Here is a 24,153-nt window from a genome sequence, read left to right as displayed (position 1 = left end):
GGGGTTAGTCTTCCACCGTAAACCGATGTGTATGGTCGGTCGTCTGGCTGAAGCTAGTTATTTTAGATTATAAAGTTATAAATATGGGTATTTTCCTTACACAAACACATGGCTTCACTTCAGAAGGCCTTTATTAACCCCCTGGAATAAAAGTGGAGCACTTTTTTGGGCTTCAAATTTTCTCTAGCCATTCACTGCCATTATAAAGCTTGGAAGAGCCAGGACATTTTTTAATATAACTCTGATTGTATTTATCTGAAAGAAGAATGGCATATACACCTAGGATGGCTTGAGGGTGAATAAATCAGGGGATAATTTTCCTTTTTTGGTGAACTATCCCTTTAAAGACATACATCAATCTTATGAAAATACCTAAGATATCGCTATCATGTGTTTGTCTTCATGTTTCTTCAGTCAAATGTCTCTATTTGCATGTTATTATATCCATATTGGCATTTCCTGAAACGCCATAAGTGAATCATTCTATGAATCTCACTTGTGGACTTTCTGCGCGAGGTATGAATCAGTGTGTATGAATCAGTGTGTACTGGAAGTATGAATCATACTTCCAGTATGAATGAAACAGAATTGACATGAGAGTGTTTAGTGCTCCATATTGCTATCATCTCCCCATTTTGGGTAAAAATAGAAAAATAATACTAAAGTACTTTGTAACGTAGTTACTTGAGTAGGTTTTAAGCAAACTACTTATTTACTCTTACTTGAGTCATATTATTTTTCAGTACTTCTACTTGTACTCAAGTAAATTATTACTTAAGTAGCAATAGTTTTACTTAAGTACAATTATTTAGTACTCTTTTCACCACTGCCCATTATGTCCCAATAGACAAAACACTCAATGCCCTTTTTCAGAGTCAGTCTGTATTTGAGCAGTACAAACAAGTTCATGTCCATACAGAAACTGACAATATTTTTCAGGATGTGTGGGATGGGGAGAATGTAACAGACAACACACTTAAAAAAAGATGGGTCGTTAGGCTTGATCTTATATCAAGATGCTTTTGAGGTGGTAAACCCACTTGGGTCAGGGAAAAAAAAGCACAAAGTACTTGCTGTGTATCTTTCTCTGGCAGACCTTTTACCATACAATAGGTCAAACACTGATCAAATGCAATTAGTTCTTCTTTGCAAAGAGAAAGACTTCAAACATTTTGGCCAGGATTTAGGCCTTGGTCGCTTGGTTAAAGATCTGAAAGAACTTGAGAAAAGTGGTATAGTGTTACCAGATGGACAAGTCTGTAAAGGAATACTGCATGCTATTTGTGGAGATATCTTGGGGTCACATAACATTGGCGGATTCTTTGAGAATTTCAGCACAAGTATCCATTTCTGCAGGTATTGTGAAATGGAAAGAGAGAAATTCCATGCAGATCCACTCAGTAGGGCCGCTACTCGCACAGTACAGTCATACAGAGAACATGTGCAGAGAATTGAAGGGGGGGTTATCCCATAGTGGAGGTATCAAATTTGACTCCTTGTTCAATGAGTTATCCTATTTTCATGTGTCAACCTGGATTGCCACCATGTACTTGACATGATTTGTTTGAAGGCATTGTGTCCGCTGACCTCTCATTGTACATTCAGCATCTGGTCATGGTAGACAAACAGTTTACATAACTTGAATTAAATCGAAGAATTAATCGGTTTAAATATCTCAGCAATGATGCTAATGACAAACCATGTGAGGTTAACCCAGGAAGTGACAAACTCAGTGGCCATGCTGTACAAAACTGGTGCCTGCTCAGGTTATTACCACTACTGATTGGAGAGAAAATTCAGTCCCCAAGTGAAAACAAAGTTTGGCAACTTGTCTTACAACTGCAAGAAATGGTCTCTCTCATTTGTGCTCCAGCCATTTCAGCTGGACAGATAGCGTATCTGAGGGTCCTCATTGATGAGTATTTGTGTTTCAGGAGCCAGGCTTTCCCAAATCACAAACTGAAGCCTAAGCACCATTATGTTTCTCACTACCCTGAGCTCATAATGTGTTTTGGTCCACTAATTAGGTTATGGACCCTGAGATTTGAAAGCAAGCACACTTACTTTAAGCAGTGCTCCAGAAAGCTCCACAACTTTAAAAACCTCTGCTTAACTCTTTCAGAGAGGCATCAGCTTTTCCAGGCTTATCTGCAGGCTGGTAGTCTCTTTGCACCCATTGTTGTAGCAGAAAAGGCAACTGAGTTTTTTCTTGAGGACTTCAATGACTACATCAGGGAATCTGTTTCAAACTATGATTTTGGCCCTCACAATACACTGATTGCCAATGAGGCAACTGTCAAAGGCACAAAATACAAGAAAAACATGCTTGTGTCAATAGATGAGAACTCTGAGGGTCTTGTCATTGGAAAGATTGTCATTATACTGATACAGAATCATTCAACAGTATATTTATGGCTTTACTCCAGTGCAGGGATGTTACTGCTGTGTTAAGCAAGATGACCTTATTAGTTATTATCCTTTACCAGCATACACATTCTCTGACATGGCAATAATTGTACCACATCATTCCTTTCTTTCAGTATACAGCCACGATGCAGCAAACAGTCCCACAGGCCTTGCCAGAAGAATCTGAAGCTGTTCAATAGATGTTATTGATGGAATTTCTATCTCTCTTATTGGTAGACAGGCTATTTTACTGTCATTTTGGGTTGCTGTTTTGAATATTTTGCCCCTCTCCTATTGCCAATGCATTATTAATAGTCAACACCCCAAAATTATGTACTGTAGCATGTTTACCAACCTTTCCTTAAATGATGGACAACTTCTATTTTCTCTCAATAGCTCGTTCATTGGCTGAATCCTAATGGACTGTAAGACATTTTGTCTCTGTTACAAGAGTACACATTGTCTGATATGACAGTAATTGTCATTTTCTTTCTTCTCAGAATACATCAATGCCTACTTTTCTGGATAAAATTATGGAGATTGTGCCAAGGACACTGCCGAGTATTCCAGAATCTATCCACAACACTATAATTGATTGAATTGTAAATGCTGGCGGCTTTACATCAACACAAGAACTCAGATATGTAAAAGAGGACGACTTTGCAGACTTCCTGCCTCTTGTTAGACGACGACAACTTTTGGAAGTATTCCAAATAGGTAAACTTGCTTTTTAAGTTACAGTACTATTCCATTACATCATGGCTTGCAGAAGTTCATCACCAATGTATATTTCACAATTTAATAACATTACTGGGATTTGGATCTGGATTGATTTTCTGGGGGAGGAGAGCATTCTGCAGTTGTTATATTTTGTTGATGCCTTTAATTAAGTTCACATGACCCATCTCATTTTTTGTTGTTGTCATTTTTAGAGAGTAAAGTGATCACAGTAAATCTTGAAATCGTCCCATCCTCCACCACTGAAGTCAGCAGCAACTGTCTATCAATCATCAGTCTATCTGGAAGTGAGGACAGCCCGTCTGCCTTCCAGCCTGTAAGGAAATCATGGCCAGAGTCTTTTAAGGTGCCATGGGACGTTATGCCTGCGGAGATTCGCACTGCCATTTCATCTTGTAAGAGACCTTCACCAAGTGCACGACGGCAGATGGTCAGGATAATATCTGATGAGATGAGGAAGTATGAGCTGAATCCAACACGAGCGCAGTGCCTTGTAGTTTGCCGGAACATTGTTCACCAGTACCCAGAAAGTTTTGCCGAACAGCGAGACAATGGACAGCTTCTAGATAGTGGATACACATCTTTGCTGATTCAAGTGAAAAATCGCATCGAAAATCTGAACCGTGAAAGCAGTTTTCATCAGCACCGTTCAGCTAGCCATGGACAGAAGAGAGGGCCTACTGACATATACGGATGTACAAGATTCCAGCCCAGCCTCCCTGCAGAAGAGACTGAGGACACAATGGAGACCAAGCGTCAACAACTGGAAGGGATCTACAGTCGGGATGGTACAGCTGGTGCTGAGAGACCAGAGGTAAAGAAGCTAATGGATTCTACTTTCTACCTGCAGCGGTCCCACATCAATGTTGTACCTACACCAACCATTGCATCTTTAAAAACCAAGTGGCGTTCTTGTTCAGTCAGAAAGGACTGTACTCCCACTTTGAGCTTCTTACTGATATCCCTGTGCTGCGTAGCCTTGGACTTGCCATGGAAGAGTGTGGCAAAGCGATTGTGGAAATGTTCAAGACTAAATCGACAAATGCAAGGATGAAGGAAGTTCTTCGTCAGTGAGATGTTGATGTCGAGCTGTCCTATCAGGTCATCCATCTTCTTCTGTCTCACTTTTTTTGAAGATGTCTCAGGACTTACTGTTCTTGCAGATGTAAGTTCCCCTACACACAAACACACACACCTCTCTCTGCCTCTCTTTCTCACACACACACTCCTCTCTGACCATCTATCTCTCCTTCACTTTGCCTCTGTCTCTATCTATTCCTCTATCTTTACCTATCTCTCTTTCTCTTTACCTACCATGTCTCTATCTCTCTGTTTTATCACTCTCTCCCTATCAATCTGTCCCTATATCTTCCTCTATTTCTACCGCTATCTCTTTCCCTCTATCTCCCTCTCCCTCTCTCTGTCTCTCCCTCTATATCTGTATCTATCTAACTTTATCTATCTATCTATCTATCTATCTATCTATCTATCTTTCTATCTCTCTCTGTATCTTTATCTCTCTATCTATATCCCCCTCTCTCTTTTTATCTCTTCCTGTCTCTCCATCTCTCATTCTATCTATATATCTATCTCACTCAGTGGTAGTCTTATGTCATTAATATTGTGTTTAATTTGTTCTATGTCCTAGGGATATGCCACTGCAGCTGACCTTGAGAGCTCACTCTCTATACCTGCAACTCCTCGTCTGATACTTCTTGGTAAGTTGGTTTTAGATAGGACAGTTGGCTTTAGTGTTGTATGTAGTGAATTCAATGGTATCAAACTAAACTGTATTCAAAATGAAAACTAAAACAGAAATTTGACAGTTAAAACATTTCTGTTTCAGGAGAAACGGGAAGCCGCTTCCAGCGCTGGATGCTCAGCCTTGAGGGCCAAATCATTTGCGAAGGGATCCAGTCCACCTTTGTGACAGGGCTGGCATATTTATATAATAAATAATAAATAATAAATTTACATATTTATTTAAATATTTACATATTTAAACTACAATACCAACAGGAGGCAGCCTGCACGTGTGACGGGATTTAGCAAAGTTTTAGTGCAACTTACAATATTCACAGAGGCAAGAAGATAGTGCATGTTGAGGATAGTTCATGTACATTTGTTGTCTTTGTTGTGCTGTTAGTCTGTGAATTACTAGATTTTTAACCAGTGTATAATTTTTGAGACGCTTTGTGGGTATAAACCCAGAAAAAGGGACAAAGGCTGCAAAGGGGAAAAAAAAGAAGAACTGTCAATTCACACGTCGCCAGCCTCTTGCGCAAGCTCATGGACTTTCAGTGGGATTTCGTTTGAAAATGGTGAGTAAGATGTATACATTACACATATGTTCAAACAGCAATGACTCAGGAGGCTGGGGAAATTCATTATAATGTTCATTCTCAACTGCCTTTCAAAGTTAGAATGCTGAACTCCTCTTCCATGCTCTTTTGCCATTCTTTTTTTGTTCTTTCAATGAATTGTACTCATCACACTTTCTATTATTTTATGTTATTCTGTCTGTTTTGTGCTCTGTTTCTAAAATTAGCTTTTGTTAGGTCAAGCCATATGATATAATTTGGGATTAAAAATGTGGAAAAATATCTCTATTTTTTTCTTGCTCTCTATTTTTTTTCTTGCTCTCTCTCTCTCTCTCTCTCTCTCTCTCTCTCTCTCTCTCTCTCTCTCTCTCTCTCTCTCTCTCTCTCTCTCTCTCTCTCTCTCTCTCTCTCTCTCTCATACAGACCCAAGACTTTGCAAAGGATCCTCATTTTGTGCTTTGAGAAAATGGTTTGTAGTCTAAGCAGTAACAGTGTTTTTATTGTTTATTGTTCTTTATTGATGAAGAGTTCCATTAAAGGACAATTCCGGTGAAAAATTAACCTGGGGTAATTAACACATGGTTACCGAGTCGATCGTTCTCTGGGATGCGTTTTCATGATAATCGAATGTAAAGAGTTTTATTTATAAAAACAGATTAGCTTATAACGCTAGTATATGGGGCAGAGTGTAAGTAAGAGTAAATCGCTAGTTAATACCACTAACAAGGCTCAAAATAGCCTCACACTAACACGGTAGCATAATGAGGGTCCCTACATGCAAACGAAGCATGGAGAACCTTGTAAGTGTACAGACAGTTTAATAAGAAGATACTTTATAAAGCCAGTACATTACGCATTTACAGGCAGGAGCCATCTTGGAAAACAGTCTCGACTAGTCGAGCCACTAACGCCCTGCTATGTGAGCTGGTCGATAGGAATTACGTTTGTGAAATCTGACGTAGCATGGCGTTCGTGGCTCAACTAGTCGAGACTGTTTTCCATGTTTTTCAAAGTTCTCCATGCTTCGTTTTGCATGTAAGGACCCTCATTATGCTACCGTGTTAATGTGAGGCTATTTTGAGCCTTGTTAGTGGTATTAATCCTCTGGGGTCGACAAACTCAAATAGTAGCACAATAAACTTAAATTTCTCCGTCATTTATATTCATACAGAAAAAAGAAATATGAAAAAAGAATCTGTGATATTTCTACTTTTGTATGTGTCCACTTACAATCAAATCAAAACATTGTGCTTTTGTAAAATAAAGAAAATAAACAGGGTTCTGCCTCCCCGTCGCAGTGAACTATTTTTTCTTGCGAAACTAACAAAACTCAGCGAATACTTGTCACACATTTATGAGCCATATACCTTTATAAACATTTAAGTGTGTACTTTTAAATGATCGGATTCAAACTGAAAACAAATATTCTCTGTTTAAGTAATTTGTATAAAACCAACAAGATGTCCAGCTTCTCAAACGCTTCCTAATTACTTTTAATTTGGCCACGCCTACTCGCACAAAAGATATTCACATGCAAATCTCCACATGGAACGTGAACGCGCTCATTACCTCAAAAACAAAGCACCAAAACACTTCACAAGTCTCTGCTTTTCGTCGAGTTTGAAAGACGTGAGCTTACATTGGCTTTACCCCAGAAGAAGAACGCGATTTGAAGACAAGAAAGATACGGTAAGAAATTCTTACATATTAGTTTGTTATTTGTTATAGTTTGTTGCATAAATTTCACATTGCAGTTGAACTGTTGCTAGATATATGGTGAATATTATAATATTTAGACCCGTGTTTACTGTTACTGTGTTTGTGGATATCTGCTCAAACATAGATATGTATATGGTAGGCCTAACCATAATGTTTTATATTTGATCGCGATCGCGTTTGAATGCATCATATTTTGGAAAAGCAAAACGCTCCAAACGGCTTCATGTTTTTACTATTATCTCATTTCATATCATCATAACGAATGGAAACATTTGAAGTAACATGATAATCAATATATTTTTCTCTAGCTTAGTTGTTACTGAAATCTTTTTGAAAATGTATATAGGCTGCTATATTGTTATTATTTTATGCAGCACTGCGCATAGCCTATACCTACAAGGCACAACAAACCTGGTGTTCATTATATAATATATTGTTGGAAACATTTGTGTGAGTGTGTGTATTCTGTGAATTTTAAAAAGCAATTTTAACCAGAAAAATCTAAAATGTATTCCCAAAATCGTGCAGGCCTTTCTCTTGATATCAGTATGTTCACTTTTTAGTTTTTTTTTCAGGGCCCAGATGCCACTGAGTCCTGCTGACTTCAACATTCACAGTACATGTCTCTGTACATGAACATGGTAAAGTGAAAATCAAACACCTTGGAAATGAAAGGTATGTACAATGTTTTTAGGAATGGCACAAAGGTCTCTTTCTTTGGATCATTGTTATCAATAAGTGTTTTTTTGTTGTGTATCTTTGGATTATGTTGTGTTGTAAATAAATACAAACAATTTTAAAAGCCATTCTTTTTTAAATCTCCTCATTCTTTGTGCAAGGTTGCTCAGAATGATGGGCCCTGATAAGCTCCTAATAGGGCCATTAGGGAGGTTCTTTGTCTTTCTCAGGTGTGGAAAGCTTGCATATTAATGAGATGATCCGCCCCTTCGCATATTGCTTTATCACACAAAACACGTCGTAAAAATTTTAAATCAATATATTGTCTTCTCTGAATGAGCAGTCAGGGTGATTTTCACATAGTTTTAGAGCAAATATTCTAGGCTACGTGATACAATTTTCAAAAGTCTTGTGAAGAAATAATCAGTATGGGTTTCATGGCCTTATTTCAGTGAGAATTTTTTTTTGTATTTTCACAAACCACACATAAATGTCATTATCTCAAAACTACAAACTTTTACACACATGCTGCTGATATATTATTGTAGCAGAGTTTGTGCTGAATACAGTGTAATTAGACTTTAGCCATGAAAATGTCACAAGTAACAGAAATAACCACAAATGTCAGAGCATGTCAGAACACCTCCAGGGCCCAGAAAACAGCTCAGACCCCAGAGGGTTAAGCCATGAACATGAGAAAATGAGATTTGTTTGTGATTAATCTGAGCCTATGTGTAACATTTTTATGTGACCAGGAGTCACAGTGTATATCCTTGGTTTGAGTCTTTTTAGCTGAATTTTAGCAGTTCAGGGAACATTAAATGTTGAGGTTTAGGGCCCTATCTTGCACAGACGCAAAGCCAAACGCAAGTGTCTTTGCTAGTTTAAGGCAGACGCAGTTGTTATTTTCCGTCCAGCGACCACAGATGTCAGCAATGAACATGATTATACAGTATATTTCTGTGATTTGTCTGATCCATGTGTGCCTACATTTGTAAGTATTTACCTTTCAGTGTTTGTATTACAATAAAAAAAAGTTAATTTCAACACAGAACTATTAGTTTTCTTTCACTTAAGTGTTATCTGATGGATTTTGCCTATTCTTGTATTAATTCAAGCTAGAATATGTCTATAACAATCAGTGGTACACGTTACTATGCTAAAACATAATTAACAATATTTAATGGAAACAAAATAAATGGTGATTTAACAGGAAAATAATGGTAACACTGCTGCCAGTTGTTTCCTGTTTTTTCTGTGATTCACAGTAAATTCCTGTTGAAAAACATTACGGGGAGTCAACTGTAAAAAAACATTAACAGTAATTAACTTTTAAAATAACAGGAAAATAATGGTAAAATAATTAACAGTGCAGGTAAAACAGGAAAGAAAGAAAAAACAACACACACACACACACACACACACACACTCACACACACACACACACACACATCTGACTACAGTCCTGTTAAACCTGTGATAACACTCTGAGCCACTAGAGGGAGTGAGTTTGTTTTTCATATTAGTGGAGTTACAAGAAAACAAGACACACCTTAACCAGGTAAAAATGAAACTAAAAGAGAAGGAGGAGAAGAGACGCCATTCCAAGACTTTGAACCTTTAACTCTGGGTGTTTAAACGGTCGCAAAATTTGCGGTAAGTTCAGAACTTATTCTTTATCCAACCATGTTGTAATATTAAAATTAGCTGATATTTAGGTTTATGCTATTGTTTACTTGAGATTTAAAACAAATCATAATGTTCGACAGGACAAACAAACTAAAATGGCAGAAACGTTGATGATTAACGTATTACCTTTGATATCCCACGATCTTTGTTTTAGCCTATATAATACTTATAGTTGTGTATAATAATAGTAGTAATAATAATAGATTGTTTTATATATAATCAATAAAAACAAATATATATATATATATATATATATATATATATGTATAGGCCTACAAACATGTCTACATCATGTGACATAAACAAAATAAACATTGTGAGTATGAAGATATTTCTTCAAAGGCAATGTTGTATGCATGATAATTGAGAGTACACTTGCATTACAAAAATACTGTAAATGATCATGAATGTAGGGTCTGTCACATTTATTTCAAACTGTGTCCGGATTTACATTTCCTGCCTTCACACACTACTGTATCAAACATTAAAAACCGAATGAACAGTTAGAAAATGGTAAATGAAAATACCTTAATAAAGAAAAATACCTGCAAAATAATTCACAATGTTTGAAATGAAATAATGAACTGCAGTTGTGATTTATTGAGTTTAACTTGTATTGCGTTGAACTTTAGCTCTAATACCGTAAATATAAAGAACATAGTTCTTAATAGTACCAGATTTGTTTTCTTTAGCTTGTAAAATGATTTAATAAAGAACCAAATATCTGTATAGTGGTGCTATAAAGAACATTTAATATAATTTTTTATTAATGCAGGTTTTTTTTTTATTGCTTAGACACTAAAAGTGGAACTTGAGGGCCACTCAGTGAAATCATTCACTCATGTACCTAATCTTCATACCAAGTCTGCAAAACTACAAGCACATTTTATGCTTTACTCTCAGTTTGTACTTGTAAAACTTTTTGCAAAACTCTAAACACAGTTTTCTACATTAGACACATCACTCAAAACTAATAGCTCTTTTGTTTAATTTAGAAAACACTGTCATTTAAATGCCACAATCATTCCCGATTCCCGATTGGTTGACACATTTACACCTTTGGAACTTTCAAATTCTTTTTTCATGAATCTTGCGTCCACACCCTCTGCTTGCATCATAGACCACAGTGTTATCAGTGCAACGCCCACCTCAGAATTTGCACTGACAGCTGTGGTGCAAATTCTCTCCATCTCTCCTCTGAAGAAAGAGGGATAAGGTCTACAGGGTCTCCAGCGACATCTCCACCCAAAAAAAAGCCACTGTGTCATTTTTAGTTTCAAGTCACCATTATGGTGATCCGTATTTGCTTTAGTTGGCCTCTTGACCGTTTACTTTTTATTATATTTTTTTCTCTAGCTATTCCAACTTTGTGTTTATGAAGCACATTTGTTATGGCAAAAGAAAATATGACCTGGTCACAATATATTTATGATATTATCGTCATGTAGTGACCTGATTTGCTAATGTCTAAATCTCTGACTATATGCTTGATGTGTAAACTTTAGTATTGGTGATTGTAGCCCTGTGATTTTACAGCTTGAGATCCAACAGCAATATAAACAATTTCAAAATTACATTGTGTAGTAACTATGCAGTTAATTAAACTGTATTTTCAGAAAGTTTTGGAATATATCCTCTCCCCAAATGTGTCACTAATAAAAAACAATAATAAATAATTTAATGAGAGGGTTTATATTGACTTATTAAGATGTTTCTTACATCTACCTTGTAAATATATGTTTTACTATTTTATTAATCAGTTTTCACATATAAATCAACAACAATTACAATTTTAACAATATTTCAAGTGTAATCTTTCTTTTTAAAAAGTATACATTTTATCATACGTATTTCAAAGTTAAGGATTCATTAGTTTGAATATTGGAACAAACACTATAATAACATCTTAGCTGATAATTCAATATACCTTCTTTATTTTTGACAAAACATCACATACTTATTTAACATATGAGCAGAAAGGGGGGGTATTGTGATTGTCAAAACATTTTAGTAACTAAACTGAATTTTATAAGGTTTAGTGACAACATGTTACAATGTTTATATGGTACAATTTCTGGTAGCTACGTTTTTTTATTATTGCTTGAAACTAATTTCACGATTTTAACCCTCTGGGGACCAAGCTGTTTTTGGGGCCCTTGAGATGTTCTGACATGCTCTGACATTTGTGCTTTTTTCAGTTATTTATAAACATGTTAATGGCAAAGGTGTAAATTCACTCTATATAGCACAAACAGGCCTACCATAATATGCGAGCAACATGTATGTAGATGTTTGTATTTTTAAGAGAATAATGTTTATGCGTGGTTATTTAAAAAAATAAAAATGAAAGTTGCTGAAATAAGACCACAAAACTCATACAAAATATGTGCCCACAAGACTTTTGACTAATGGATGTTGTCTCTTCGAGTTCTAGCTTTAAAATTATGTGAAAATAGTCTTGCTTTATCGTTCACAAAAAAAAATACATTGATTTAAATGGTGTAAAACAGGTTTTGCTTGGAAAGCCAATATGCGAGGGGGAGGAGTAGTTTACACCTTAGATTACAATGTCCCACCCACTCTGCATAATGACTCTGCATAATTAGCCATTCATTCAGGTGTGACACTGACTGAGCCACAATGCAAGGACAAAATATATATTTTGAAGAAGACTTATATTGACCATTTAAGATTTTGCTTACATCTATCTTGTAAATATGTTTTGCTATTTTATTAAAAAGGTTACAATTACAACAATAATTACAATTTCAGCAATATTTCTGCAAAAAAGTACTCTTTCTTTGTAAAAAAAAAAAAAAAAGATTATAGGCCTACATTTTATCATATGTATTCATTAGTTTGAATATAGCCAACATTGGAACATCTTAGTCTATGACTTTATTTTTGACAAAATAGTATTTTATATATATATATATATATATGAGCAGAAAAGCTTATTTGATGTGACAGTATATTCTACAGTAAAAACTGTACCCAAATCTAGTCAACAAAATGTTGTCTTTCATACTTCGCCTGACTGTAACGTTGTTTTTATGAAATATTAGGGCATAGCCTATAAATGTTAATTTGCAGTTTAATACGTTGCTTATACAAATACATTTTATTTCAACATATTTCAGTCGATTTTTACTCATCTCAGTAGGCTATAGCAAAGCAGTTTATTCTTTCACACACAGACGCGCGATTCATATTTAGGCTAAACAGTCTTTACAAATATGTACCCTTCATTCATCTCACAGAAACGCGATTCATATTATAGAAACGCGATTCATCTTTTTGTTTACATAGGCCTACACTAACGTTATTCCATAACGTTATTCCACATTAACACTTGAGAAAGGATAACTTGGCCTACCTCACTCCTCAGCGGGATCTGCTCCTCATATCAGGAGATATTGCTCCTCATATCAGCACGGAAACTTTTCTCCATAAGGTAGGCTATATTATGCCTCTTTGTTTACAGCTGATGTGGGGGCGTTTCACAGACTGAAATGGTTCTCAGAATTTGCATTTGAATAGCACGCGCTCTCCGGGGCGTGGTCAAATTACTTTTGAATGGCTCGTAATGAGCTCGACTGGATTCGCTCTCTTTTTATACAGATTACAGAAGCTGATAATATTTGTTTTTTATATAAATTACTTCATTTAAAAGCTGCGATCTCAAGCTTTATGCCCGTGGGTCTGTTTGCCTGTTTGACTGAATTTTCGCGGAGTTATAGATCATTTTCGAATGCGTTTCAAATGGGAGTTTACTGACAGAGAGAAGGCAGAAATAGCATCATGTTAATTTTTCTTTATTTGTCAAAAAGCAAAACACTTTATTTTTATTGTGAGTATACAGAAAAAAAATAGAAACTGAACAGGATCGATTGATGTATTACACGAAAATGAAAGATCAAATTAACAGAGCATTTTGTGTTTATTTTTCATTGCTAAAAAAAAACGAGCAAAACGCGCGGGCGCGTTTTTGGTCCCTAGAGGGTTTATACACGCCAAAACGGTATTTATTGTTTGAATTTCGTAATAAAATTGACAGAATCTGAGATTTTTTTGTATATCATAAGTAACCTGCTCTGTCTAGTCTGTCGGTCTCCGTGTCCTCTTTGCTTCGTGATTTTTCTGTGCGTGAGAAAATGGATGTGTGGCGTGAGAGCGTGTGAAAAGTGTCAAGAGTCAAGCGTCTCACGGTGAATGCGTAAGAGTTGGCAGCTCTGAAACCAGCACTTCTGAGGTAAATTTTCCAGGATTATTCCTCACAGCAAGACGACGTAAAGTACATTAATCTGATTAAACTTGGTGTATTTTATCAAGCTGATGTGGGCGTTGACACGTTTGCATGAATTGATCATTTGCGTTTGAATAGTGCGCACTCTCCGTGGGCATGGTCACATTAGCACATAATGAGCTATAATGAGCTGAGATGAGAACGACTGACATCTCTCTCTTTTCATACATATTACATAAACTAAAAATATGTGTTTTTTATATAAATTACTTAACTTAAAAGAAGAGAATTCAAGCTTTATGCCTGTGTGCATTCAAGCTTTATGCCTGTGTGCCTGAATGCCTGTGTTACTGAGTATTCGCTGAGTGACAGTTCATGTTCAGACGCATTTCAGAATGGACTTCACTGACAGAGAGAAGGCAGAACTCGCATCATGTTTATTTTTCTTTATTTGGCAAAAAGCACAACACTTTGTTTTTACTGTGAGTATACACTAAAAAAATAGACACTTAACAGGATTGAATGATGTATAACACTTACATGTAAGATCAGTATTTTGAGTCTCTTTTGCACTGATAAGAAAAAAAGTGAGCAGATCACGCCGGTTTGATCGCCGACCCCAGGGGGTTAAAGAGTATAGGGTCAAGAGCCCAACTAAAGCAAAAAGCTGATCACCATAATGGTAACTTAAAACTAAACTTTCATTAAAACATCAACATCTAAACTTCTGTTGATTTTCAATAAGAACTTTTGTAGATGTATGACAGAATGGGGTGACTGGGGTGCAATTCCTGAAAGCATCGTTAGCCAACTATGGTCCCAAGTTCCTTCATTATCAGCATAATTCAATGAGTCAGTGTTTCTCGCAACCGTCAGGGGGTCAAAGGGGGGGCAGGTTGGACAGATCGAGGGAATGGGGGCGTTTCATTATAATATTAGTTTTATAATAATATTAGTAATTAATAATTATTAGTTTTTTTTGTTGTTGTTATCAATAATTGCTCAATAAGTATTTATTCAATTTCCGCATATGTGTGTGTGTGTGTGTGTGTGTGTGTGTGTGTTTGTGAGAGAGAGAGAGAGAGAGAGAGAGAGAGAGAGAGATAGATAGATAGATTATGACTGGTGTTGTTTAATGTAAGTGTTTGTTGCCTTTTTGGACTTGTTGCCTTCCACCTGCACTGTCTCCTCCTCTGTCTCCTCCTCTAATGGGCCTACCCTTTTCACCACCTTCTCTGGGCCAGCATCCTCTAATCTGGCCTTTTTATGGGACTCTCCTCTCAGGGCGAATGAGAGGATGTTTAATTGCTTTTTACCAGACATCTTTGAAAGAGAAAGACAGATGCAATGATTAATGCATCCATGGCCAGGATATAATTATAAAAGACATGATTTTAAAAGTGACCTATAACATCGACTATGCAATACACTTTAATTTATTTAGTACTAATACAATTATTAAGCCTATTTGGAGAGAGAGATATTTATAATGTGAGAATATGTCAGTCATCGTGTGATAACGAAAATATGACTAGGCCTAAACTACTTGTTCTGAGCAGGTGTTGTCAGTGAACAGGCTGTAAAACTTTTGGCTAAGTTACAGACACTCATGAAAAACTGATGCTAATTATCAGGGAAACATTCTTAACAGCAGTCAAGTTGTCACTATTTGTGTCAAATAAGTTGAATTTGTTGTAACATTAAAACAGGAGATCATGACTTACTCTGTGCTGAAAGTGATGCTCGGAGTGATTTCCTCTATGGGTGAATGAAACTTTTGGTCAGAACCATGTGAACAATTCCAGGATATGCTTTTTTTTTTCATTGGTTGTTGCGTTAAATCTTACCCAGATACAATAGTGCTATTTTCTGATTGGCTATTGTGTAGCCCCTTTCTTTTTTTTTGATTGGCTGATAAGTGGCAAGCTCGACCAAGAACTCGAGGGGAGATGCGCTTGATTCCTGCCGGTTTGCCAAATGTTGGGTGCTGCGGCATATTAAATATATTATAAATAGTTTTTCCGCATGAGAAAAACAATGTGTGGCGGGAGTGCGTGACAAAAGACCGAAATTAGTGACTGTCACGCTCAATGCGTGACACTTGAGAGCCCTGATAGATCCAATGAACATTCGCAAACAGTATCACAAAGTTGTGTGTTTGGAACGACAGCTCTCAACCTGTGGTTAGAAGCAGAGTTTCTTGTTTGCATGACATGTGGACTCAATAAATCCTTATATTGAGCAAAATAATCAAGCTGACATTCAGTAAAATCTATATCTTTTATTTAGAATACATACAAATGTCATTCAAGTCTTTTAGTTTATCAAGAGATTTAAATCATCGTTTTTGAAGAGTGCGCATGTGCGTACGCACCCTAGTATGTAAGAACGAGCCTAGATTGAATCTGGAAATAAAGCCAAAGAAAAAATGAAAATAAAAGAAATAGTCCTCAGATGTGTGTAGAAGTGACCTTCTGCAGCACTGGCACACATAATCACACACACACATACACTAGGGTTGCCACCTGTCCCGGTTTTACTGGGATTGTCCTTCTTTTTAATAACCTGTCCCGGGAAATTTATCCACTCTCCTGGGACACTGAATGTCCCGGTTTTCGAAAGGCTACGTGAATATGTATGTTCAATTTACTATGTTCTCACTTGAAATAGCCTATGCATTGTGCACAGAGTGGTCGGTGTCTCTCATAGGGTGTCTCTTGTGTGTAGAATGCGCTATCATTGGCTCTGGGACGGGTGTGTCGTGTTACGTGACGTAGGCTACGTCATCTAGCGTGTCTGTCTTGGCAGCTAGCCAGTTACTTTTTTTTTTCTTTTTTTTTTTTTTTATTTAGTCAGTTCAAATACAAAAACATTTCAGTACAATGCAAAAAAAAACAAAATGGTTACAAAGCATTGATAATACAGCTCAAAATATTTAACCAGAAAAGAAAAAAAAAGAAAAGAAAACATAATTATAAAATAAACATAAACATAAGAACAAATACAAAAATATAAGTATAAAATATCAGGGCATTTATATGTATTTGAAAAGCTTTAATATTTGTATTGTTTTTATAAGCTTTTTATTTTGTGATCTCATGTTTAAAAGAGTTTCAAAATATATTGTTAGATCGGTGTTATAGAAGGCAATATAGGAGGGTTTCTTTTGAGTTATTCTAGTCTTATGAATATAAAATTTCGCCAAAATGATAAAAAAGATTAACTATATAATTTTGTTTTTCAGAAAAAAAGGGGTTTTGGAAACAAAGTAAAATGTCATAAGGGTCTAAATTAAGACATCTGTTCAATTTTTTTGTCATATCTATTTTAAAGTCAGTCCAAAAAGAAATAGAAAAAGGGCAATATAAAAACAAATGTTCAATGTCTTCAAGTGATGTGTTACAAAAAGCCTTAATTACTTTGTTAAATTCTTTTTCATTTACAAATAAACCATATTTTGAAATAAAATTAGGGTAGGTGTAAAATTGCCCATTTTTGTCAATTAGTTGGCTAACAATTAGAATGTTGTGTTGGACCCAATTCTTCATGTACAAAGATTTTTTATTATGAATGATATTACTATTGTTCCATATAAAACACCTACTGGGAGAAAAATTGTGTTTGTACAAAAGGGACCAGAAAAGTAATGTTTGTTTATGATAGTTAGCTAGAGCAATTGGAAGTTTACCGGTCATATAAGGACACTGCAACTAAAAGTTTAATCCCCCAAGTCTCTTGAACAAAAAATAAGGGACTATATTAAATATACTTGTTTGATTTTTTAAAAAGTTTTTAAGCCAATTTATTTTTAGAATTTGGTTAAAAATAGTAAAATTAAGAACATTTAAACCACCATCAGATAGCTTATTAACAAGAATGCTTTTAATTTTATGAGATTTGTTTTTCCAGATGAAATTAAAGAGTAATGTATCCATTTGTGAGCATATATCCTTTGGGGCACTGAGTGAAGAGAAGAGATATGCTGCTCTTGAAAGACCTTCTGCCTTACTCAATAGAATTCTCCCTTGAATAGAAAGATCTCTTACTAACCATGAGTTATATTTCTTTTGTATTTTTTCAATAACAGGCAAAAAATTGGAGTTAACCATTACTGTACATCAGTGCTTTTAGAAATTTTAATTCCCAAATAGGTTACATTACTTTTAACAGGAATATTACACACAGTGGATAGGTTGTTGTTTTTAAGTTGTAAGATCTCACATTTAGATAAATTTAAATTCAATCCAGAGAATTTTGAGAAGCTATTAATCATGTTTAGAACCAAAGGTACCTCAGAACTATCACCAAGAAAAATTGTTGTGTCATCAGCAAGTTGCGATATTTTAATGTGTCTTTCATGAATTTCAATCCCTTTAAAAGGGTGTTGGTTTATCATATTGCTTAACACTTGAGCTACAACTAAAAAAAGGAATGCAGAAATTGGGCAGCCTTGCCGAATGCCTCGGTTTATTTCAAATCTGGGAGATGTCCCATTAATAAGTTTAATAGAGCTATTACTACCATAGTACATCGTTTTTACACTTTTTATGAAATATTCCCCGAAACCAAAGAATTTTAAGGAATCAAATATAAATGTATGGCTAACTGTATCGAAAGCTTTTCTGAAATCTAAAAAGAGTATTAAAGGGTCACCATTTAGTAAATTGCTATATTCTACTAAATCAATAACTAAACGAATATTAGAGGAGATATGGCGTCCTTTCATGAAACCACATTGAGTTTCATCAATTATCTCATTTAAAGCATTTTTCATCCGTTTTGCAAAAACTGCTGCCATTATTTTATAATCATTATTTAATAATGATATAGGTCGCCAATTTTCTAATAATAGTCTATCTTTTTGAGGTTTAGGGATCAATGTGATGACGCTTTGTCTAAGTGATGTAGGTAAGGATCCTTTGTTGATGGCCTCTTCATATACTGCTAATAGGAATTTAGATATATCGTTTATAAAAGCTTTATAGAATTCTGATGAAAGGCCGTCATTTCCAGGGGATTTGTTGTTTTTTAGTGTTTTTATACAGAACTCAATTTCACTCAGAGAAAGGTTTTCAGAACATTCAATTCTACTTTCTAAAGATAGCAATTTTGGATTTCTAATGGTTTTAAGAAGAATTGAATTATCTTGGTCTTCTCCTAATGAATATATATCTGTATAATATTTAGAAATAAATTTAGAGATTGTGTCTAGGTCTTCAGTAACAAAATCATTTATTTTTAATTTTCTAATTAGGCACATTTCTGCATTCCTTTTCTCGAGGCTAAAAAAATATTTACTATTTCTTTCACCTTCTTCCATCCATTTTCTTCTAGATCTTACAAAAGCACCTTTGGCTTTTTCTTGATAAATATGGTCTAATTCTTTCTGCAAATTTTCTAAAACATCATTATTGGATGGGTGTGTAGATGTTTGAGTTAAATTGGAAATCTTTTTAATTATATCTTGAATACGTGTTCTTTTTTTCGCGGCCATTTTTTTTCCAAATTGAATACTATATTTTCTTATCTCAAATTTTAATAGTTCCCATATCTTGCCATATTCCTTCTTAATATTTGCCTGTTGCCAGTATGTATTTATTAATAATTGGATTTGTTTCACATAATCTTCATGGTATATAAGTGAATTGTTTAGTTTCCAATAGCCAACATTTCGAGAGTTACACTGGATATCTTCAAATTTAATACTTAAAGTTAAAATTTTGTGATCAGTAAGAATACCTGGGGAAATTTCAGCTTGTAAAACTTTTTGTTCCAAGTCTAAGGAAATTAAGGAAAAATTCTGGAGAATGTTATTTTTATTAAATACTTTGGAGGGGAATCTATCTAGAACATTATCATGAACCATATTAAAATCTCCGCCAATAATTATCTTTGCCATTGGAAATTTAGTTGAGAAAATATTGACATTTTCTTCTATTGTGTCTAACAATTCACAATTTAAAGAAGAAGAGTTGTAACCATACATATTACATAATATAAACAAATTACTGCTAGTTTCAACAACTATAATTACCCAATGTCCTTTAACATCACATTTGTTACAAATAATTTTTCCTCTAAAGTTGCCTTTCAAAGTGCTTACACCAGCTGAATGGTTGTTTCCATGAGCTAACCAGAGATCATCTCCCCACTGATTCTTCCAAAATAAAACATCTTCCACACTTGAGTGGGATTCTTGTAAAAAAATAAAATCTGCCTTAATTTCTTTGCAAAACAAAAATATTGCTTTTCTTTTAACAATATCTCGAATGCCCTTTACATTAAGTGAAATGAGTGATAACTCCGTTATAATATAACAAGTTACAACAGGAGAAAAAATAACAGAAGTATGAGGAGGGTTTGGTTTATCCTCAATTTCAAAAGCAGAACAAATTTACTATAGTTCAATATACGAACATTATATATGAACTAAAAAACGTTGTTAAGTTTGAACAAAAGAAACAACAACCGTGCATGCTTTTGTGGCCATATATCTCAGATGTCTGAGGATCAGTTACCGTAGTAGGCTACTGTTCAGCTTATCTTTTGGCCTTCTGCATTCAGTTTAATCTCAATACCTTCAATGAACGCCTTGGACCTGACATAGTAGGCTTTTCTGTTATCTTCGCGTGCTTTCTTCACATGTGGCCATAAAAGCGGTCGTCTGTCTTTTTCCTCTTTGGTCAGATCCTCCACGAAGCGAAGCTTGTGTTGTTTCAGGAACTCGTTGTTTTTGGCATTCTTCCAAATGGCATCACGCACAGACCGTAACGTGAATAAAGCAATGATGGCACGAATCCTACCCGATTGCGGTTTACCAAGCCTGTGAGCAATGTCAATGACTTCAAAACCTTTTTTGCAAGACTCAGGGGCAACAACGTTACAAATTTCTACAACTTTTGCCTTTACATCTTCGTTTGGTTGCTCAGAGAGGCCATGTAGACGTAGACACCAACGTCTTTTGTAACGTTCGGCATCGGCGACTCTTTCTTCCAGACTGACGAGAGATTTTTGTTGTTGCGTGAATTTCTCACCCAGCTTGGTTTTGTCCTCCTTAAGATCTTGAATCTCCGAATGAAGATGATTTAAGGATGTTTTGAGTTCCTCGATCGTGTTGGAGTTGGTAATTATCATTTTCTCGAGTGAGTCTGCCCGTTGATTAATTTTCAGGGTGAGGGCCGTGATGATATTTTCCTGCAACTCAGATAGGGAAGGCTCACCTCGGTTTTTCTTCGGCATAGGGCTGCTCAGTGGAGTGTCAGGAGCGGGAGGAAGAAGTACTGGCAGGTCTCCTTTAGCTGAATCAGCTGAAGATGTGTGATCAGCTGCGTAGAAATGGTCTGAGATCACTTTCTTTCGTTTGTCTTTGGCGCTCATTTTAATCGCTTGTCGTGAGTCACGCGGTGACGGATCTAAATCAGCAATTTCTTAGTACTTTTTTCAAGCGAAAAAATAAAGTTTGCTATTACAATGTTATAGACTATAGTTTCAAGTTCGTTTTTTGAAAGATTTAACACATGAAGAGTCTTCACAGAAAGAGGATAAAATCAAACCCTTCAGAGCGTTTCAACATACGTCTGTCTTGGTCGCCATCTTGTCTCGACCACTAGCCAGTTACTGCAGGCGGCAAATTGAAGCAGTGAAGAAAATTGTACGTCGTCAACATCGTTTGTTAGTGTTGACATGGGTGGCGAGACGGAGGACGAAAATGACAGTGTGTCAACAAAGACTGACAGGCCAGTAAGAAATAAAATAAAACGTTCGACCTACTTTAATAATGACTGGATGAAAAATGACAATTACTCCACATGGCTAAAGCAAACACCAGGCGATCCACGGTATGCTACTTGCTCCGTATGCTCAGTTAAAATTCTGGTTAAACATGAAGGCAAAACTGCTTTGGATGACCATGCTAAAACGAAGAAACACCAGAGTCGCGTTCAAGTAACCAGACAAACAAAGGCAATTTCATCATTCATGATTACAAAAAACTCAGAGGACAAAATTACTGTCGCAGAATTAACAGCTACCTATCACGGTGTGCGACATGGCCCTAGCTACTTGTCAACTGACTGTGGGAACAAGGTCAGTGCAAAAATATTCAGTGACTCTGATATTGCAACTACAGTAAAATGTCTTGTGGCAGAACTAAAAGTGAGGCCTTAGCGGAAAATGTGTTGGCACCATTTAGTCAGCAAAGATTAGCAGCAGAGTTGCAGAAAGCGCACTATTTTGCAGTATGTTCTGATGCATCCAATTCTGGGCACACATTTACCTACACAGTCCAGTAAAATTGTTCCCTACACAGTCCAGTATTTCTGTGTATCCGAGGGTATGAAGTATGGATTGTTAGACTTTTACGACGACTCCCACGAATCTAGTGAAGCCATATTCAAACAAATAGTGTCTATTACTGAGAACAATGGACTTTCAGTCCGCCAGATCAGGGCCTATGGTGCAGATAACGCATCAGTTAATTATGGTCGGCACAACTCAGTTTTTCAGAAACTCAGAGAAGCTAACCCACAAATTGTGAAGGGCAATTGCAAGTGTCACATCATAAACAACACTATCAAAGCAGCTAATCGTGTCTTTAGTGCTGGAGGGTGTGACGTGGAGGCCTTTGTGCTGAAGGTGTATAGTAAATTCAGTTGTTCTGCTAAAAAAGTGGAATTGCTTAAGGACTTCTGTGAATTTACTAATACAAAATACAGGGAGATTCTGAGGCATGTCCCCACACGCTGGCTGTCTTTGCTGCCAGCGATACAGAGGATTTTAGAGTGTTGGCCAGCTTTGAAGTCTTATTTTGTATCCCTGGGAAAGGAGGACTGCCCAAGTATCATCTGGACATTTGTGTGTGGTGCAAGTGATGCAGAAAATGTAGACTGTACTGTAGCTGAATGTATCCTTGCATTCATGCACAATGTGATGCAAGAATTTTATTCATCTATTAGGGTGCTCGAGAGTGACAGTGCTACTGTGATTGACGTTTACTCTGTGATGAACCGATTGCGCAGTCAGCTGATCGCAAGGCGCACATACAAATTCTATGGCAGCAAAGCAAAACAAATACTGAGGAGCCTTTTACCCCAGCAACAGGAACAGTTCAGGAGCCTGGTGGACAGATTTTTTGAGAAGGCAGTGCTGTATCTTGAGGATAAATTTGACTTCAATGACCAGGTTCTTGCACACATTGGCTGTCTCGGCCTTCATGAAGGACAATCACTCCAGTGGTCAGAGTTGGAAGTTTTAGTGGAAAAACTGGCCCTGGGTGTTGAAGAAGACAAGCTGTATGGTGATGTAGTCATTCTGAATGAGGTCTTACACACCATTCCAACAGACCTTACCCCAGACAGAAAGTGGGCCTATTTTTTTAGCAAGGCAACTGAATCCACTGAGCTGTTGAAAGTAGTTGCTTTTGTTTTTTCCATACCAGTCAGTAATGCCTATGCAGAAAGAGTGTTTAGTATATGGAGGATGTTTGGTCCGATAAAAGAAACAGACTGTCAGTTGCAATGGTGAAGTCTGAGCTTCAGGTCAGATTGAATTTCAAATTGTCATGCACTGAATTCAAGACATTCATTGAAGAACAGAAACCACTGATAGCTGCAGCAAAGGGAAACGCCAAGTATAGATGGAAGACTAGGTAAGCTAAGGCCTATTTATGTATGATTGAGACATACTAAATAAAAGGGGCTATAGATGTGGCTAAGGTATGTTAAATGCAAATCTAATGTCATCCCTCTACTTATTTCTTTAGCAAAGTACTATGCACAATCTTACTGCACAAAAGCCAATTTTGTCTTGTGGGTCTAATGTCTAATGGACATTTTCACTTGTGAGCAAAGCGGTCGGTCAGGTCATCGATATGCCCAGGTTTTTTATCAGACATAAGTGGCAACCCTAACATACACGCAACAACCACACACACTTTTCTCACCTGTTGATGCCACTGTTGGAGAAGCGGGTGCACATGCGATCCCGATAGCACTTAGTCATTCATCCACATTCCATACTTCCCTCCTGTTATCCCTTCTGGACATATCACGCATTCTCATTATTTGTTTGTTTTATGTATTACTATTAAATCGCGTGTTATATGTTGGCATAACTGGATTGCTGGGAGCTGCGCCGGCAAACTCGAGCTCAGGTAAGGCGAGCGGTTATGATGTCATCAGACTATGCCGCGCCGGCACAGTGGACCAGAACCCGATGAAACCATGTTGTGTCTATTTGTGGGGTTACCAAGTTTTAGGTTAAAAGACAAACATTAATTTGAGTTATGGTTATCTTGTTTATTATGTTATTATGTTTACTGAAATTAGTTTGTATAAAGTTGTTTTGTTATAAGGTGGA

At 36.3% G+C, this 24,153-nt stretch overlaps 1 protein-coding gene and 1 long non-coding RNA gene across 2 annotated transcripts in view; both read left to right on the top strand.

Annotated features, from left to right (window-relative positions):
* LOC311071495 overlaps positions 1 to 24,153 on the top strand; it is a 165,838-nt gene that overhangs the window by 17,886 nt on the left and 123,799 nt on the right. The window lies entirely within an intron of this gene.
* The window catches only part of LOC311071482 (uncharacterized protein), a 96,604-nt gene continuing 81,863 nt past the window's right edge, over positions 9,413 to 24,153 (top strand). Inside the window, exon 1 of the mRNA XM_084095877.1 lies at positions 9,413 to 9,518. The gene's annotated coding sequence lies outside the window, so the exon portion shown is untranslated. The remainder of the gene's footprint in view (positions 9,519 to 24,153) is intronic.

The sequence above is a fragment of the Abramis brama genome (assembly GCF_963993115.1).
Source record: "Abramis brama genome assembly, chromosome: 20".
NCBI lineage: Eukaryota > Metazoa > Chordata > Actinopteri > Cypriniformes > Leuciscidae > Abramis > Abramis brama.
Note: the sequence above shows the minus strand (reverse complement) of the source record. Positions and strands in the feature narration are given on the sequence as shown.